We start from the raw sequence: 12391 nt of genomic DNA on the forward strand, positions 1-12391 counted from the left end.
CAACTACCTGAGTGTTTTAGCCATGGCCTCTCCTTTCCTCTCCCACCCCTAGGCACCAAGCCAGAGGACATCCAGACATCCCCCCCAACCACACATTGACTAGACCTTCATTAGAGCCTCGACTACAACCCTCCATCCGTCAGAACAGCTGCTCCTACCAGCTTTACAAAGAAATCTGAGGTGAGCAAAGTTCTGTACAGTATCCAACAGAGTATTTCTCAGAGGGAGTGGGGAGTAGGGGAGCTGGTTATTGTGAATGTCGCTCATTGAGGCATGATAGAAATGTAGCGATCTTAAAATCTGGCTATTTGGTCCTTTGAATATGTGGGTTGTTCCACGAAATAAGTTCATTTTGCATCCCTTTGATATATTAAGTAGAAATTTGGCACCAATATTTAATTTTAAAATCCAGTTATATTAAATGTGGCCTTTAATAAAGACCACGTGAAGAATTCAATCAATGTGATTTTTAAGACAGCTAAAGACAGCTAAAGTACCACATTTCTGCATTTGGACATTTCCCTCTGTGCACCCTCTGCAACTTCTAGGAAGAGTATAACCCACTAACCCCAACATATAACCATCATTGTACAGCCCTAGTTATTTTGTTGCTTTAACATTTCATTTGAACATTTCCCTCGTTTTAAGGTCAACTCTGTTACGTGCACTGAACTCTCGTTTTAATATGGTGAAAATATACCTTCATTAAATAAAAAAAATCTAAGTAAACATTGAACATCTAATAGTCAAATCATAGTGTAAAAGCAGGTGAGCTTCCCTTCCCCCGGTCACAAAGGGATTTATGGCTGATTTAAGATAATAATCAACCCTGTTACGGTCAACCCTGTTACGGTTAACCCTGATAATAGACACTTACTATAGTCCTTTTTTTATTTAACCTCTTGAGATGGGAAAACATGTTTTTTTTTAATGAAGTTGAACATGTGCTCTTTATTGGACCAAGTTACAATTCTCAAAAGGCACTGAATTGGTGGAACGACCCATCTGTTGCACCATACATCAGTGCCAACACACAGGCTGATCCGCCCAAAATGCCAAAATGGCAAGACAGAACATGAACATAGCATTGTAAAGGGTGAGACAAAACCATGTACTTTAGCCCTGGCCCTCTCTGGTGCGTGCCTAGGTCCACAGTCACCTCATCTGATCCTGTTGTTATTTGCTGCTGTTGATGGAAAGATTTACAGAGTGCAGCTCAGTTTCACCGCAAGACCCAATAGAAAAAAGGAAAGAGCAGACCGAGAGAAAGACAGAGGGAGAGACAGAGAAAGAGAGAGGGTGTGAGAGAGATTCCATCAGGACAGAGGCACATAGGATTAGATGCCAGCACACATACCCACCCCCCAAAAGTGTATATGAGGATAGAGTATACACGTACAGTATGTAAGGTATAAATACATCACTGTCTCTTACAAGCTGACCAGACCGGACACGCCGCGTGCATGAGCATTGCAAAATACATTTACACATACATGTTATTCAATCATTGCGTTTACCGTTTTATCTGTGGATTAATTGTCAGATTTGAGGACATTGTTGTCACGCCCTGGTCGAAGTATATTGTGTTTGTCTTTATTTATTTGGTCAGGCCGGGGTGTGACATGGGTTTATTGTGGTGTGTTTTGTCTTGGGGTTTTGTTAGGTATTGGGTGTGTGGCTTAGTGGGGGTATCTAGCATAGTCTATGGCTGTCTGGAGTGGTTCTCAATCAGAGGCAGGTGTTTTTCGTTGTCTCTGATTGGGAACCATATTTAGGCAGCCATATTCTTTGAGTATTTTGTGGGTGATTGTTCCTGTCTTTGTGTTTGCACCAGATAGGGCTGTTTTGAGTTCTCACGTTTATTGTTTTCGTTAGTTTATTCATGTATAGTTTTTTCTTCATTAAACAAACATGAATCATCATCACGCCGCATTTTGGTCCGACTCTCCTTCAACTAAAGAGAACCGTTACACTTGTGCATTTCAGTTAAATAACAACCCAATGTTTATATCCCAGGACAACTTAGCTAGCAACAGCAAGCTAGCTAGCTAAATTGCCATAAATGTTTAATGCTTTTTGACCTGGCACCAAATTAATATAATTGGTTCAGAGTTTGTTCTGATATTTCAACCTGCGTGTCCTGATCGCTTCTGGTGTGGGTGAACAAAATGAATGTGCGCGCTATGGCGGACGCAATCGCTTGTCCGGTTTGGTCAGCGTGTTAGTCATCTCTCCCTCTAATGCTCAATCTCTCCTGTACTTTAAAAAATATATATTATTTCACCTTTATTTAACCAGGTAGGCTAGTTGAGAACAAGTTCTCATTTGCAACTGCGACCTGGCCAAGATAAAGCATAGCAATTTGACACATACAACAACACAGAGTTACACATGGAATAAACAAAACATAGTCAATAATACAGTAGAACAAAAGAAAACAAAAAGTCTATATACAGTGAGTGCAAATGAGGTAAGATAAGGGAGTTAAGACAATAAATAGGCCATGGTGGCGAAGTAAGTACAATATAGCAATTAAACACTGGAATGGTAGATGTGCAGAAGATGAATGTGCAAGTAGAGATACTGGGGTGCAAAGGAGCAAGATAAATAAATAAATACTGTATGGGGAGGAGGTAGGTAGATAGATGGGCTATGTACAGGTGCAGTGATCTGTGAGCTGCTCTGACAGCTGGTGCTTAAAGCTAGTGAGGGAGATATGAGTCTCCAGCTTCAGAGATTTTTGCAGTTTGTTCCAGTCATTGGCAGCAGAGAACTGGAAGGAAAGACGACCAAAGGAGGAATTGGCTTTGGGGATGACCAGTGAGATATATCTGCTGGAGCGCGTGCTACGAGTGGGTGCTGCTATGTTGACCACTGAGCTGAGATAAGGCGGGGCTTTACCTAGCAGGGTCTTGTAGATGACATGGAGCCAGTGGGTTTGGCGACGCGTATGAAGCGAGGGCCAACCAACGAGAGCGTACAGGTCGCAATGGTGGGTAGTGTATGGGGCTTTGGTGACAAAACGGATGGCACTGTGATAGACTGCATCCAGTTTGTTGAGTAGAGTGTTGGAGGCTATTTTATAGATGACATCACCGAATTTGAGGATCGGGAGGATGGTTAGTTTTATGAGGGTATGTTTGGCAGCATCAGTGAAGGATGCTTTGTTGCGACATAGGAAGCCAATTCTAGACTTAATTTTGGATTGGAGATGCTTAATGTGAGTCTGGAAGGAGAGTTTACAGTCTAACCAGACACCTAGGTATTTGCAGTTGTCCACGTATTCTAAGTCAGAGCCGTCCAGAGTAGTGCTGCTGGACAGGCGAGCAGGTGCGGGCAGTGATCGGTTGAATAGCATGCATTAGTTTTCCCTGCATTTAAGAGCAGTTGGAGGCCATGCAAGGAGAGTTGTATGGCATTGAATCTCGTCTGGAGGGTTGTTAACACAGTATCAAAAGAGGGGCCAGAAGTATACAGAATGGTGTCGTCTGCGTAGATGTGTACCAGAGAATCACCAGCAGCAAGAGCAACATCATTGATGTATACAGAGAAGAGAGTCGGCCCGAGAATTGAACCCTGTGGCACCCCCATAGAGACAGCCAGAGGTCCGGACAACAGGCCCTCCGATTTGACACACTGAACTCTATCAGAGAAGTAGTTGGTAAACCAGGCGAGGCAATCATTTGAGAAACCAAGGCTGTCGAGTCTGCCAATAAGAATGTGGTGATTGACAGAGTCGAAAGCCTTGGCCAGGTCGATGAAAACGGCTGCACAGTAATATCTCTTATCGATGGCGGTTATGATGTCGTTTAGGACCTTGAGTGTGGCTGAGGTGCACCCATGACCAGCTCTGAAACCAGATTGCATAGGGGAGAATGTACGGTGGGATTAGAAATGGTCGGTTATCTGTTTGTTAACTTGGCTTTCGAAGACCTTAGAAAGACGGGGTAGATAGATGTAGGTCTGTAGCAGTTTGGGTCTAGAGTGTCACCCCCTTTGAAGAGCGGGATGACCGCGGCAACTTTCCAATCTTTGGGAATCTCGGACGATACGAAAGAGAGGTTGAACAAGCTAGTAATAGGAGTTGCAACAATTTCGGCAGATCATTTTAGAAAGAGTGGGACCAGCTTGTCTAGCCCGGCTAACTTGTAGGGGTCCAGATTTTGCAGCTCTTTCAGAACATCAGCTATCTGGATTTGGGTGAAGGAGAAATGGTGTGGGCTTTGGCGGGTTGCTGTGAAGGGTGCCGGGCAGTTGACTGGGGTAGGGGTAGCCAGGTGGAAAGCATGGCCAGCCGTAGAGAAATGCTTATTGAAATTCTCAATTATAATGGATTTTTCGGTGGTGACAGTGTTTCCTAGCCTCAGAGCAGTGGGCAGCTGGGAGGAGGTGCTCTTATTCTCCATGGACTTTACAGTGTCCCAGAACTTTTTTGAGTTAGAGCTACAGGATGCAAATTTCTGTTTGAAAAAGCTAGCCTTATCTTTCCTAACTGCCTGTGTATATTTGTTCATAACTTCCCTGAAAAGTTGCATATCACGGGGGCTATCTGATGCTAATGCAGAACGCCACAGGATGTTTTTGTGCTGGTCAAGGGCAGACAGGTCTGGAGTGAACCAAGGACTATATCTATTCCTAGTTCTACATTTTTTGAATGGGGCATGCTTATTTAAGATGGTGAGGAAGGCACTTTTAAAGAATAGCCAGGCATCATCTACTGACGGGTTGAGGTCAACGTCATTCCAGGATACCCGGGCCAGGTCAATTAGAAAGGCCTGCTCGCAGAAGTGTTTTAAGGAGTGTTTGACAGTGATGAGTGGAGGCCGTTTGACCGCTGACCCATCACGGATGCAGGCAATGAGGCAGTGATCGCTGAGATCTTGATTGAAAACAGCAGTGGTGTATTTGGAGGGTGAGTTAGTTGATGGATGACATCTATGAGGGTGCCCATGTTTACGGATTTGGAGTTGTACCTGACCATTGATAATTTGTGTGAGATTGAGGGCATCAAGCTTGGATTGTAGGATGGCCGGGGTGTTAAGCATGTCTCAGTTTAGGTCACCTAGTAGCACGAGCTCAGAAGATAGATGGGGGACAATCAATTCACATATGGTATCGAGGGCACAGCTGGGGCAGAGGGAGGTCTATAGCAAGCGGCAACAGTGAGAGACTTGTACTGTACTGACCACAGGAATCAAGCAAAGTGCAACTGGACTGAAGCAGCACTTAAGTCTTTATTGATCATTACAAACTGCACCATAAAGTTGAAATAAAATGGTTCTCCAGTGAATTTTTGTCCCAAATATATATTTTTATATATAAAAAGTATTCAATAATGCCCTTGGGAGAGTTTCAAAGACAAGCAGAGACCACAGTCTGTACAAGTACAAGCTCTAGAGCCAGATAGTTTTTTGTGTCAGTGTCATGCAAACTCTCCAAACACACAAATACATCCACACTCCCAGACCCACCCACACTCACAGACATAAGGAAACTCTTTCACTAATGCACACACACCAAATGAGGAGCAGTATCAATCTCCTCACTTAACCCATAAATGGTCACCCGACCGTGAAATGTCATGCAAACTAGGTCTCTTGGGAGGTTTGAAGAACTTGTGCAGACATCTCTGTGAATCGATCTAAAAGCACGATGACACATGAAGGCTTTGGAAGATTGTGTACGCATAAGGCCGGGTCTCATCACTTTATGGGGAAATAATCTCTCCCTATTGCAGCTCCCTACGCACCCAACAACATAACGCACTTATTTCATCAATTCATTTCTTGGCAAATGACACAGGCATCATTATTCCATATGGATATACTCAGAATCATAATAAATTAATCTGAAAACGGATTCGAAAAAAAGGGCAAATGGTTTACAGACTAATCTTGACCATATGTGTATGATCTGGGCACGGCACTGGCAGAAGTGCTGACAGCAGCACAGAAAACCCTGTTTAAGATCCTATTTCTCTGTCTGCTTTCTCTCTCTGGGGGAGGAATAATGTCACCTGGAAATATGGAAAGTCTTAGTTGGCATCAGATATTGTGAAGCTCGGGTTAGATGAGGCCATCTGACGAATCAATGTTTATGTTCATGCCACAGTCCCTCCAGGTGTGTGTTTGTGCGTGTGTGTGTGTGTGTGTGTGTGTGTGTGTGTGTGTGTGTGTGTGTGTGTGTGTGTGTGTGTGTGTGTGTGTGTGTGTGTGTGTGTGTGTGTGCGCGTGTGTGTGTGCACGTGTGTGTTGTATGATTTTGGCTGTACACAAACCCATCTAACTAAATTTGTGGAAAGTGCAATTTGATGCTTGAGTAGCCATTTATATCAGGCAGGGTTAGGGGTAATGGGCCAGGGTTCAGGGCGACTATTCTGAACAGAGGACAGTTGGAGTAGATCGAGAGAGAGAGAGCGAAGCTCCACGGAGACAGTGAAAGATGCATGTGCAGCAGTTGAGCTGTAAGTGATTAATATTTATGCACACACACACACACACACACACACACACACACACACGAATGCACGCACGCACACAAACTCACATACACACACAACCCCCCCCACATACACACATTCACACACACAGACACACACCAACACACTATCACAGCTTATTATGAAATAGACACAAAATACATATAGTTGAAATTCTTGACAGTTTCTTTTGTATTTCATGGTTTTCTTCACAACACATTTTGTGTGTATTTCACAATTTTCATTGTTCATAATGCATTTGTGTACATTACACAAATTCCAATTAGTTGTTTCTAACGTTAGCGAGGTGGTTAATGTTAGCTAAGGTAGCTAGGTAGCTAACGTTAGCTAGGCTAGGGGTTAGGGGTTAAGGCTAGGTTTAGGGGTTAGGTAACATGCTAGCTAAGGACTTTAAGGGGGCAAGGTTAGGGTTAGCTAACATGCTAGCTAAGTAGTTAAAAGGTAGTAAGTAGTTGCAAAGTTGCTAATTAGCTAAAGTTGTCCATGATATGATTTGAACACGCAATGTTTGGGTTGCTAGACGGTCGCATTATACATTACCCACCCATCCTCCCTCCTATCGTTTCTGTCTTAAGTAACCTACTGTCTTTATCTGTAATTGAAATGCACTGTAGGGAAGAGTGGGATACGTTTATCCATTTTTACATTCAGCATCACTCCGTCAAGGGAAATATAGTATTCTTTCTAACAAATATATATATACATATATTTCAGGACGTTGTGTATCCCTGGACATAATCAGAAATCATGTAAACATTACAGTTCTGAAAACATAGCTTGTCCAAAAAGTTACCTACGGGCATGTAGTAAGTTGAGCCTCCTACAAATGTCTGTACTGAATTAAATATTACCACTACCTTTTTAAAACCATATCTATTTTTATTTCCCAAACACAATTCATAACAATCATGACCACTTTTTTAATTTTAATCATTTTAAGCATCTTTTAACAAAGGCTTAACACCTAACAAACACTTTGTACCTTTGACATAGACCAGGCCCTGTTGTTACCTCACATCCCAACGATATTGGCTTGCATTACGCCTGAGAAGAAAACATTTGAATTTGCTCAACTTGCCTTTGGATCAACTATTGGCTTAACTTACCCCATGGCCATTGGCTTAACTCACCCCATGACCATTGTCTCAACTTACCCCATGGAAAACATTTAGACTATATTAGCCCACACAGCTACAAGGATGCACTTTCATGCTAGATTTAGAACCTCATATTAAAGCTTATAAAGACCCCAACTGATGTATAGAACAATCTTAAAATGATCTACTTTGGTTTAGATACAAGCTTCATGAAACCTCTAACAGAATAAATTCATTTGACTTTAGTGAAAATCTGTTTTTTTGGACGTGACTTGCTTACCACTTTTTTTCATGTAGTTCCTTCATTCACAGACTCCATGAAATGATGACCTCTTCCTAAATATTTGGTCAGATAATACATTTTGTGTATGTTTTCTTAGAAACACAGATGGCTCAACTTACCCCTTTGGCTCAACTTACCCCTTTGGCTCAACTTACCCCTTTGGCTCAACTTACCCCTTTGGCTCAACTTACCCCTTTGGCTCAACTTACCCCACATTCCTCTATACAATATCATGTACTGCATACAAAAAAAAATCCAATAAGCAATTCTTGTCTATTTCACAATAATCTGTGATACTGGGTTGCACACACACACACGCACGTTATCCTTACCCTACAGAGTAAAGTTCCACCTTACATATTTCATGGGTGTCAGGTTATCATATTAAATAAGTGCAAGACGAATCAATAAATATTTACAGTAGATATCAGCCATGCTCAAATCAGCTTTCCCAAATAAACTACGACATCAAAATAAGATGACACAGTCAAATGGAAAAACACGGACTATCAAGAGCCTCACAAGGGTAGGAAAACAGTGTGAGAGGCAAGGGGGACCCTGAGGTGATGAAATAGAAACAGGCTTCGCTTTTTTTTGTTAATGAATGACCCAATACTGAACAAAATCATGTTCAGCATCAAAACCCCAGTAAAACCTTCCATCAAATACCACAAAATGTACAGCATGTAACCAAATACTTCATTATAATTTCTCCACCAGAACCACAACTTTACTTGATATGACTAATAATGTCTTGCCCTGAAATATTCTGAGAAATTCATTAATTCCAGACCCAAATTAATTGCCAATATTTGTATAACAACCACACAAGCAGATGAGTTGATAAAATATGACAGATTCACCAAACAATGACATGAACAAGTAAGTCAACTTAAAACTAAGAAACTACAGTAGGCTACATTAACAACAACAGGGTTCAAAGTTCAGAGTTTCTTACCTCTGCTGTGCTGCCAAAGTTATTGAATATAAGAATGATGTCACCTATAATTTCCTTTATCTTAAAGTGAAGTAATTGAAGATTTAAATAAAGTCACAACTTCTGAGACAGTGACTATCACTAAGCCACTGTCAAAAACACTGACACACACACACACACACACACTCTGCCACTGAGTAACACTGAAACACACACAGAGGGCACAGAAAGAGCAAAGTGGGAGGGAGCAGCGGAAAGTGGAGAGAGACAGAAGGAGAGAGAGAGAGACAGTCCGATTTTTAAAAGCAACCAAGATTGTTGTGAAACGTGAGTCGGACTCTGATCTCTTGGCATGACTTCAGTTGAACTCTCCTTCAATCTCTGTGTCTCGCTTTTTTCCCCCCCGCTTGCTGTCAGTATCAGTAAATAACACATCGATCCCACTTTGGAGTCCACTGTGACTGGACCAGGAACCCATGGAGGAAGGGGGAAAGAGAGGTGCTGACATCCTGTCCAGAGTCCCCTAGGCTGAGACACACTGGGGGTTAAACCCCCCAACTCTACTCCATCCCAATTACTCTGTCTGGGTCAATAACATGGAAACGCAAGAGACTAAATAAGGAAGGTCCTGGTACTGTACTGTACATCCTGATAAAAATCATATCCAGGTGGGTTGAAACATCAGTGGTAGTATTATTTGTATGTTTCAGATGCCATTCTGCTTGTGGGGCCAAATGTTATCCTAACAGCTTCATTGTCACGTTTTTTCCCCATACTGAAACAAAGCTGTGCTATGCAGTCTGTATTCTGTCAGTTTAGCAGGCTGGGTCACAGTCTACTGGTCATCTTAAAGTCTAACAATACCCCTCAGTTCTGGGTCTGACACAGAGCCAGATGACTTGAAGGGAAATAAAGGCATTAGGGGCTTAATTCTGTGTGTGGTATAATGATGAGAAATTAAAAATAACAGTGCTTTGTAACATCAGACATTTTATTTTGCATGCCAAAATGAAATAGGCCACTTTGGCCTGGTCTAAAATAGCTTAGTTAGGATTAGGACGGTATGGAAATAGATCCACTTAGAGTGGGCAGCACCTGGCCAGTATGGGACAGATGGCTGTAAACCCTGCCTGATCATGCTCTGCAAAAAGAGCATACACTGCCCTAAGACTGACTGCAGACCTCACACACCAAACGCTTACTGTACAGTTAACATACAGTAGAGCTAGAAATGTGAATAAAGTGATTGACGTTTCTCTAGTGCACTGGGGCAAGGCCTGACACAGGGGCTAACATTAAATGAAGCATGAAAGGGTGTAGTTTTTCACTCAGTGAAATGCTCAGTATGGGGTTCAGGTTTTGGGGTTTATAACATTGGGTGAACTGCCCAGTGATATTTTGGTCTGTGTGTGCCAGTGGAGGCTCTGCCACTGGGAAGCAGCAGCAGATGGAATTATTTGTGGTAGTTGTTGCTAGGAGGGGTTCATACCAGAGACAGTGTGTGTGTGTGTGTGTGTGTGTGTGTGTGTGTGTGTGTGTGTGTGTGTGTGTGTGTGTGTGTGTGTGTGTGTGTGTGTGTGTGTGTGTGTGTGTGTGTGTGTGTGTGTACAGGCCGACGAAGATGAATACACAAACCGATGATGGGCTGGGTCATGCTGCTCTCTCACAGTTTGTTAATTCTAGCTACCCAATAAAAGGGGTTGGTTTCATAGCCATTCCATTGGAGCTACACTACTGTGAAAAAGACATGAAAAGAACTATGTGTGTATCCTCCGGCTTAAGTAACCATAAAACACAGGTTAATGAGACGATGAGTTTTACTGATTCAAGATGTTCACATTACTAATACCAGGCTGGCCCACAGTAGGTTAACTTCAGGCCTGCTGTTGCTGAGTGCTCTCTGGTCTGAATAAAAGCTGGCCTGCCCCCTCTGTATTCATTAGGGCTATAACACAGTGTTCAGGGAGGCTTGGTTCAGGAAGAGAGATAGTTTGGATCTGGAAGAGACGGTTCTGGCTGAGAGCTCCAAGATGTTAGTCAACTGACAGAGCATGAAGGGCCTCCTCCCTATTAGCTCTCATTTCCATATGGAGCACACACACTTACAGTACAGTATCCACACTGTCCAACCCAAGCATTATAACATTACACACCCACTTAATATGGAAACTCCCATTAACCACATACATTCGTGCTTACAAGTACGCAAAACCCACTTACACGGAGTAGACTATTTCACTGTTTAAAAAGGGCCATGTCAAGGTCATATGACATCATACAAAAATGGGTACAGTACATGTCAACATTTCCATGACAACCTTCACATTCCCAAAGCAAAATAAGAATAGGACCACTCATGAAGTTCACTTGGATAGGAGCATAAATTACAACATGAAAAACAACAAAACAGACATCTATGAGAACTCGTTTAAACATTTTCAAACCTCTAAACTCTTGAGTTCAACATGGAGAGGAAAAGATGCCGGGTTTTCCGCTGAGGGGAAACAAACAACGAGTTGTCTAAAAAATGCTTGAAATCAGCATTTCAAATGGAGAGAGATTGATAAAACATCCTTTCTGTATGTTTTCATCTGCCAGGCCAGAGAGGGATAAGAGAGAGGGACAGTTCATAACAGGCTTTCAGACCATGAGATAGACTTCATCTTAAATACGGTTTCTGCAATAGCAGCAACATAATTTCCAACCTGGTCTCAGGGCATTTTGTATTATTCTATACGTAAATCCAGGACATCCGTTTAGTATGATGTTTATTAATGTTTATTTATTAATTTGTGGATGTCCATCACCCATTTTGTATGACGTGATGAATTATAATTCGTATTATATGTTACGAATTGGCAAAACGTACAATGCAAAAAAGTGTTTTTTCCCTTTCTGATTTTCTAAATTTTTGCATATTTGGACAAAGGTGGCACAACCAGTTATTGAGTGTAATGGGGAAATTACTTTTTCACACAGGGGCATTGGGTGTTGCACTTTGTTTATGAAATACATGAAATAAGTGTGTAATTGTTGTGTTATTTCTTCACTCAGGTTCCTTTCACCTAATATGTCGTTGAAGATCTAACATTCAGTATAAAAAATATTCAAAAATCAGTTTGGGGACCTATACTTTTTCACAGCATTGTATGTTATGAATTTGCAAATTGTATGATATGAATTCTAGCTAGGTGGCTAACATTAGCTAGCTGGCTAACGTTAGCTAGGCTAGGAGTTGGGTTGGGTGGGGTGGATGCCAACCCAACCAGCCACCCTACTTATCGTTTTTGCCTGTCTTATGTAACCATACCAAACGTAACATATCATTTACTATGTTACATCTAGTCTATGAGACCAGGCTGTAATCTCTGCTGAAATATGTACATGGACCACAGCAACAAAGAGTATTCTAAGCATCCACAGCTGATCCATGACCAGGTCACATGCTTTAGAACTATCCTTAGACCAATGACTGTGACCCCTGACCTCTGTCTGCTGTTATTCCTTTCAATGTCTTATTCCTCCAACCCCATAAGATTTTCCCAGCTCAATGAAACATCTCATTTGACTACTGC

General features: G+C 42.0%; 1 protein-coding gene across 10 annotated transcripts in view; it reads right to left on the reverse strand.

The window, feature by feature from the left end:
• The window catches only part of LOC109898014 (palladin), a 118953-nt gene that overhangs the window by 69633 nt on the left and 36929 nt on the right, over nt 1–12391 (reverse strand). For 2 of the 10 annotated variants that reach the window (XM_031833458.1, XM_031833457.1), the window contains exon 1: nt 8838–9016. The exons of 7 other annotated variants lie outside the window; for them this stretch is intronic. The gene's annotated coding sequence lies outside the window, so the exon portion shown is untranslated. Of the gene's footprint in view, nt 1–8837; nt 9017–12391 lie in introns of those variants that run through there. One more of the 10 variants, XM_031833459.1, reaches the window with a different exon arrangement.

Source organism: Oncorhynchus kisutch, linkage group LG10 (assembly GCF_002021735.2).
Source record: "Oncorhynchus kisutch isolate 150728-3 linkage group LG10, Okis_V2, whole genome shotgun sequence".
NCBI classification, from domain to species: domain Eukaryota; kingdom Metazoa; phylum Chordata; class Actinopteri; order Salmoniformes; family Salmonidae; genus Oncorhynchus; species Oncorhynchus kisutch.